This window comes from Anser cygnoides, chromosome 7 (assembly GCF_040182565.1).
Source record: "Anser cygnoides isolate HZ-2024a breed goose chromosome 7, Taihu_goose_T2T_genome, whole genome shotgun sequence".
Lineage (NCBI taxonomy): Eukaryota > Metazoa > Chordata > Aves > Anseriformes > Anatidae > Anser > Anser cygnoides.
In genome coordinates, this window is record NC_089879.1 from 7,781,837 (window position 1) to 7,790,074 (window position 8,238).

Consider the following 8,238-nt stretch of genomic DNA (forward strand, 5'->3'; position numbering starts at 1 on the left):
ATAGATGTATAGATGGTATAGAAGACCTCGATAAGAGAAAAGGTTGTGTTGTCTTTCTTTTTGGGAAGCTAACATCTGAAAAAAAAAATCCCTCTGCTTTTTGACATTTACTACTGTATTCAGTAGATTTTCCTAGGTAAAGTATTTCTGGTTAAAGAAAAAAGCACTGCAGATTTTATAATGAGTATCACAACTATTACAGTTAATCCTAGACCATTTCCTAATGAGGCGCATGTTCATACTACCACCTAGTGCAATTCATGCTTCAATGCAACAGCATTGTACAATATGATGTCTTTATTATTAATGAATTCCTCTGAATGATTAATCTTGCTGATGTACTTATTGACTACAGTAATAACTCTCTATTAACAGAAGAACCAGAAATAGAATATAATTGTTCTCTACCTCTAAGCCCTCTGTAAATAGTACACTGCTTTCCATACTTTATCTGCCTATTTTTCTCATGTGCACATAGTAATTTCGAGATAGTAATCATTCCCCTAGCACAACAATACCCACCTACACTCCTGCTGTGGGTTTATACGAATGAACAGTGGTTGGTTTGTATCAGCACCCTATTACTATTTGTAGTGTTATTTGGAAAAACATAGTAGATTGTCTTGTGCTGTGATGTGTAAAACCACAGTAAATCTCTAAGATCTTAGGTATTGGCATGCTGCTCTTAATGAAGGAAAGTACAGACTAAACAGTGAATGTTGCTGTTTCTTAGTGTGTAGTTGTTACTTTAGAGTCATTCTAGTTCTATCAAGAAACAACCTTTTCTAAAGGTAGGTCTGGTAGACTTTCTTGAATGATGTAGGGATTTTATTTTATAAATAAAATAATGTACATAAAACATCCTGATCATTTACAAAGGGCTTGGGTGTTTGTTTTTTATATTTAATACCATAATCCTCATTTTATCTCTACTAATGTATTATTTCAGAGTCACAATATGGATATTATCATCATTTCCTTTAAAAAAAACTTTGCGAAGTTGATATTTACTATTGCTATTAACTCCCCTGCACTACTCTAATGCTGTGTCAATAAGGAAAATGAACAGGTAACTAGCTTACTGTGCTACAGAACTTCCTCTAATACTGCCTATATTTGTTCTTGCTCAAAAAAATAAAGAATGTATACTTATTTCGTATGCAGAAATAATACAGATCTATTAATAGCAGTTCTCTCTATGGAGTAAACTAATCACAACATGTTCCCCATTCTGAAAGAGCTAAATACATTTTAGTTTCAATAAGGAACTATTTTTTTCCAGGCCTCTCCTTTTCAAATTAAGGTAATAATAAGGTAATAAGAGTCAGATCTAAAGAGACAGGACGGATTAAATGCCCTATAAGCTTAACACACAAATAACTGAAGTTTCACTGATCTGGAATTGCAATGCAATTTTTGCAAAGGGATTTTACCTACATCAAAAGTTGAGTGTTTAAAACTTAGGTACAGATGTAGAGGGTGAAATTTGGGGCTGACAGATAATTCACTGGACTTTAGCAAGACTGCAAAGTGTTAAGATATGAACAGAATGTAAAATAGTTAGTTTAATAATTGTAAGCTGTAGTAGTGTATGTAACTACAAGTTATACAGGTAACTTTTCTGACAGGGTAAACTCTCCTAAGAGCAAACATCAAATACGGGGTTGCAGTTTGTCCACCCTACCAGCACTGGCTGGTTCTATAATGTGGTTTCACTTTCAGTGTCACGTTTACATGATGGACAGGTATGGCTATAAATTTACTTTATGAACTTTAGAGGAGTGAAAAATTATGTCTTTATTTTTTTGGGGGGGGCAATATTCCCAAATAAACATCTCAAATGCACCCTCCAGTAGATTAATACTATTAATACTACTCGATGCAGAAAGGGCAAAGAGCGTCAATATGTTGTTTCTGTTTTGTGCTTGGAAAGAAATGTGTTAATTCCACTCAATTCATTGCTAAGTAAGGGAGAAGTTAGACATCTGTTAGGGATGAGTTTTTAAAAATGATCATATCTGGATCATTTGCACCTAAAAATCCTTGAAGGAAACATCTTTGACTGAGGCACTTCACATACACCAACCTCTTTTGAAATTAACTTCGGACCGCTGGGGAAATTGCAGAAGTGGGAAAGCTATGAATAGCTCCCCAGTATTTGAAAAGGACTTTTAGCTAAATGGCCAGTTAACCTGACTTGAGCTCCAGGTGGAGGAGTGGGAGGGAGCATGGGATTGCAGTGTTAAAGAATTAAACGATAGGAATGCAATTAATACAAAGCAGCATGATTTTATAGAAAATAGACCTAATTTAGCTCCTTGAGATAGAACAGTTGTAATCATACTGCATAGATATCATACGCCTTAGCTGCTAGAAGACATTCAGCTAGCACAAAATACTACTGTTCATCTAAAATAAGTGGCACCCTAGCACATACAGTCTATAATCAATGACTGAAATCTGAAACTGATGGTTTTGAAAAATAATTCGAGAGAGGATTAATCATCCAGTGAGGCTGTTTACAATTCTGTCTTCCAAAGAAGACTGCTCAAAGGTGATGCTACCGTATTATGCATAACCTGGACATAAACATAATTCACAGCTGATAAAATATGCAGATGACACCGAGACTTGACAGCAGGATAGCTAAAGGTGGTGACAAGACCATCACACCGAGTAACATGGATAGCCTGGCAAACAGAACCCATGCAATTAGCTAATGTTATAATGCATACACATGCAGAGCTGTGCAGCTGAAAATGACCCAGGTTCTAAGTATTGGGGCAGGGCAGGGAGCACTGTTCTGGAAAACAGCAACTTTGAAAAGTGCTTATAAATCATCTTGAACAACTGAGTCAACACAAACTTGAAATGTGACATCTGAGGTAAAAAGGCTTAACAGGAATCTGTAAATCTATTCAGGAAACCAGTGTGTAGGAGTGAGAAGGCAATTTTATGTTTATATAAGCACTGACGAAGCCAGCACTAGAATATTGCTTGGAAGTCAGGTGTCAGTGTTTCTAACAGTGCAAGAAATGGAGAGGGTGTATGAAAAAAGCTACAAAGATTATCTGAGCACTGGAAAAATGCCTCACTGTGAAGGACAGGAAGAATGCAATTTGTTAAGCTTATCAAAAAAGAGTCTGAAAGGTAACTTGATTGCAGCACAGAAGTACTAGCACAAGGAGAATATAGCAGGTATTAAAAGACTTTTTAATCTCAGAGGAAAAGGCTGAAGAAGAAACGTGCTAGAAGCATCAGCTGACACATTTGAACTATCAATTATACAAAGATCAGTGTGCCAATTAGTCAGCAGAACAGGTCTGATCCATCTCCCCTCTTGAAATCCTCAAACTAAAGCTGTGTCCCTTCCAAAAAGATGTATTTTAGCCTGACTGGCTTATTGATCTCAGCCTCACAGTATGATTCCTCCTCCTTGTATGTAATACAGTTTGGTTGGTATATTCCCACTCTGCTTAATATTTATCCCAGTTTGCACAGAAATAGTCTGTCCTTACATCAAGCCAATAGAATTATTTTAAAGGCAATGTGTCCAACATCCTTATATATAAACGATAAGAAGTTAGTAAGTCAGTAAAAAGAAGTATTTTCTGATTACAATTATAAACTGGAAATTGTCACACGAGAGGGAAAATTTATTATTAATATGAAAAAGCCACTAGATGGCACTGGAACATCCCTTTACAATCCTCTCACTTTGAATGATAGCCTGATTATCCATATTTTTTAATCAAGACTAAAAGGAATTTATGAACCACAGTATGAAAAATCCAAGGGACATAAAAATATGATACTAGATAGGATGAATTTTCTTTGTTGTACATGATATACTGTTCATTATTTAGTTTATGACTAAGTTATCTTTAGGCACTTACATGTTTGGAGACTTTTTAAAAGAACTTAATCAGTATCAAATTATATCAAATGTGCCTTAGAATATGAATCGAACTCTCTCCCAATCCATAGTTTGATTGCTGGCTAGATTCTCTTCCTGCTTGAATAAATTTAGTTAAATAAATTACAACAATAGTTTGTTCTAAAGTGAAACATGATGTCTCACATATATCTTGATATCAAGACTGCTCGGAAATTTATTAGTACACAATAACAGGAATTATTGTTTCAGTAAAATGCAAGAAATATAGTGTGTGCTTATAAAGACTCATTTCTGGCATTTCATTTGTTTAATGAATTATTTACATCTAAAAATCTATCACTGGAAAGCTATTTCTTCCAAACAAGTAGATGTTATCTTTAAAAACTCAAGACATTGAGTGGAAAGAAAGGAATCAGCTCCCACTTCACATGTCCAAATACATTTTTAGGCTTCTCAGCTATCCAGACTGTCAGACGTGTGCTGATGGGAGCAATCAAAGGAGCAGTGAAAGCAGGCAATATCTGAGAATTGCTGCATAAGTCTGAAGAAATGCAGAGGGCATATATTTAACGTAACACATCCAGTGTTTGAGAAAATGCAAGTCATGTTGCATTTTAATTTCTGATACAACTTTAGTCAAACAATAAATGAAATACCAGCTTTCTGCTAATGACAATCCCATGCTGAAAAGGTTTTCAAAACCTACAAGTGTCAGCAGGGGACTGCAGGTGACTGTGAAAGAATGTCTGTGCCTTGACTTTGGCCCTTCAGAGAATCTATGTCACCTGCATGGATCGCAAAGATCAGGGAGTGGTTTTGACAATTTGTGCTTTAGGAGTTTTACTTGTGAGCCAGTGGAAAAGTGTCCTTCCGCAGATGAACGTATTACTAAATATAAGCTTTTTCCAGCACAGACTACAGATACTTTCATAAACAAAAGAGCTATAATATTAGCCTGGTATCTAGAATATAAAAAAGCATCTAGAAATTTGATAAAAATCAGCCCCCCAAATTCACCGAGCAACCAAATAATTACAAAAGTCATTTGGATAAGGGGCTGACAAATCCTAGCAGACGTGGCAAGAGTGGTGGGAATTTGGAAGGTTGGGCTATGGCTAGAACACATCAGCACTGTATGTCAGCTATGTCAGCTCCCATCAGTAAACAGCTCGAAAGAAGCAGAGCAACTACTTACTTAAGTACTGTATTGACAACCAAGGCATAGATCATGAGACATTGAATCCAGTCCTTTACCCAGTTAACTTACTGTAGGATCACATCACATTTCAGAGCGCAGAACTGGAACTCTTTTGCTAGTCTTGTTTACCTGATAGCTGCTTATTGCATTGTCAACTTCGGAAAATGGGCATACAGCTTATCTACTAAATCTATCATCTTTTCATGGAAATCATCTGGAGGTGTTCTCTCTTAGTAGAAGCTTCAGGGCATTATTTCAGCTCAGCCAATGGTAAAATCCTTTCTCGTGTTACAAAGTGGTATCAAACCAAAGAAGACTGGTAAGCCACTTAGCTCACACGCAGAGTGTCTACATATGGTTGAATCTGCAGCAGAGAGATGCAGTGAATGGCAAATCAAAAAGCAATGCCTTTTTTTTTCCTCTCCAAGGACAAGGAGCATCTGCTACAGATAGGCAGCACAGCTGGTCAGGCACAGCGTCCTTAACCAGGGAGATGTGCTGGAACAAGCCTCTTTCTGTTCTTCCTTGCAGGAATTGTGACTCTCTTTTACACCTCCGCGTTGTCTCCTATGTGTTTTTCATCAAAATGGGATGTTTTCTGAATTTAGATACATATTATTTATTAAGACACAAACCCAGTTCTCAGTGCTGCACTTCTCTAGTGATCTGCAACTGACCACCTGTGACTTGAGCTTTTACCCCAGGGCTTCTGCTATCACCGCAAACCTGCACTCTCACATTCCCCACTACACCTTTGTGGCAGGGGTTGGCCTTGCAGTTTTTCAGTCCATTTTTGATCTATACATGTAATTCAGTCACAAGTTTTAAAAACAAATATTCCCTTCCTTTGGGGTCTAATTTTTTTCAATGAGTCAACTGCCAAACAAGTCAAGCTCTATACAGGCAACCAGCCCTGGAGCTGGAGGCTGTGACTGTGAACCCCATAAGCTAGGTCAGCTGAACATGGACCTGTGACCTTAAATGGCATTTTGCCCCCTGCCATACATACGATTTTTTTCCTTGCTGACTCAGTGTGTCCCTAAATTTTTACTTTTCTAGTTTGTGTGACATATTCTTTATTTCTCGTTTGTCTTCAATTTATAACGTTAATTTGGCATTACCACAAATTCCATTGTATTTATGTCAACCAATTAAAAATAATTTGTGTGGGTACTGTTGCATTAGCTAACTGTAATTTTATTCTGTGTTCCGATATTGTAGTGGTTTTCATGTGTATGAAGTCTTTGATTTGAGCCATTAATAATAAATAAAATAACATGACAATGTGGCAGCTTAATTCCTTTTTATAAAAACCAAAACAGAAAAAGGAAAAAAAAAAACACCACAAAACCAAACAAAACATTTTTAGTTAGTCTCTCTCTTTTTTTTTTTTTTTTTTTTTTTTATCTTCTAGTTGCAGCTGTTCCATGTTTTAAAATAGGTACATATCTGGGGAGCTAAGAGTAACGTGGGGAGCTTTTGGTATAGTTAAGCTGTAATTACTGGGGTTTCTGTTCTGTTTTGGGTTGTTGGATATCCTGCTTTTTGAGTCTTCTGCTCCTCAGCATGGCCTCTGACCATGACTTTTCCCTTGCATTTTGACTTAGTGCATCTCCCAGTTTCTTTGGCTTGCCTTTGCTCTATCTCCAGACTCATAAAGGCTGACAGACTATTTCCTACTCAAGTTTCCCCAGCAGCTAATCTTGTAGATTTAGGGTTTAACAGACCTTCTGTTTTAGGGTTCTGTGCTCAGACCTCTCTGACCCTGGTTAGTAAGCTCTTTTTTTCAAGTTTACTTATTTCACAAGTCTTCTCAGGCCCATGTCCTGGCATAGTAGATTTTTTTTCTTCATGTGGATCTTGGATTCTCCATTGGAATCACCTGTTTGCAGTAGGCTCCTGCTGGGAAGTGTCCTTTAGAAAGCATGGCTGGGAGCTGTGGTTTGATGATTAAAAACATCAGTGTGCTCAGCTGTATCATAAGGGGAAGGGGCTGCAGAGCTGGGGTGCTGTGGTGCCAGCATATAAACCTGAGATAAAACTGCAGTTTGTACATTGTGAAGGATGGGGGGACTTGGTGCTTGTCATATCTCAATCCTTACCAGGTAGATTTGTTAATCTTAAGTTTTTCTTTAGCCCCTTTCAAAAATGAGGGGCATTTTCTCTGTTTCCCCTAACAAACAACTGTCCAAAGCAGAAGCATGGCTAATTTTTCCTATACTTTTTTAAATCTAAAATGGCTTTTTTTTTTTCCTGTGATTCTCTTCCTCTTTCTCACTAACTGCTTCAAGTATTTCTATGGCACTACTTCTTTATTCTATTTTGTCATTAAAAAAGGGACAACTACTACTTCTGGCCTCAGAGGCTGTGATATGCTAGGTGTGTAATCTATGCTAAAAAAATAAAAATTCTTTGTCATCTGTGCAATAACGATTTTTTTCATAATAACTGTGTATTTTTATAGTAACTTGGCAATGTTCTGTAACATTAATTAAATAGGATGAGATTTGCTTATTTTTCACTCTTTGCTTTAAAGATTAATCACCTCTGGATTAAGAATTTTAAAGAAAATCCATGAAACACAATTTTTGCTCAATTTTTTGGAGTTCTCTAGACAGAAGTATTATATTGGTCCCAGTTTATATTAATCATGACACAGTGGTGACAAGTGTATTTTTATACTGCAGCAATTAGTTTGTTTTACCCTGCAACAGCTGGTTTAGTCCAGCATTAAATATTTTTTATAGTTGTTGAGAGATTTCTTTAGCCCAATAGAATTTATATTGATTTGTTTCACTTTTTTTTTGTGAGCTTTATTCTTGTTTTGCTGCTCTATTGATTCAGAGAGTTCTAGCCATTTGAATTGTTAATACAAATTGTGCTGTATTTATGCTGTAATTCTGCTAAAATAATCAAGAATTTAGACCTTCATAGCTATTTAAATAAATGACTAGATACATCTGAAGCTTGCAACTAGTTTTTTGGAATCAGAAATATCTCTGAAAAGGGACTAAGTTTTTTAAAATTAAGAACATCCTACAAGGATCTCTACGGAAGAGACAAATCTTATAGAGAATTCTGCTCCAACAGCACTGTCTATTGAGAAATACAGTTCCAACCTCTTGGAATTATCCTAGTTAGC

At 36.4% G+C, this 8,238-nt stretch overlaps 1 protein-coding gene across 1 annotated transcript in view; it reads left to right on the forward strand.

Moving 5' to 3' along the window:
• Positions 1–8,238, forward strand: part of GFRA1 (GDNF family receptor alpha 1) — a 274,556-nt gene that overhangs the window by 62,118 nt on the left and 204,200 nt on the right. The window lies entirely within an intron of this gene.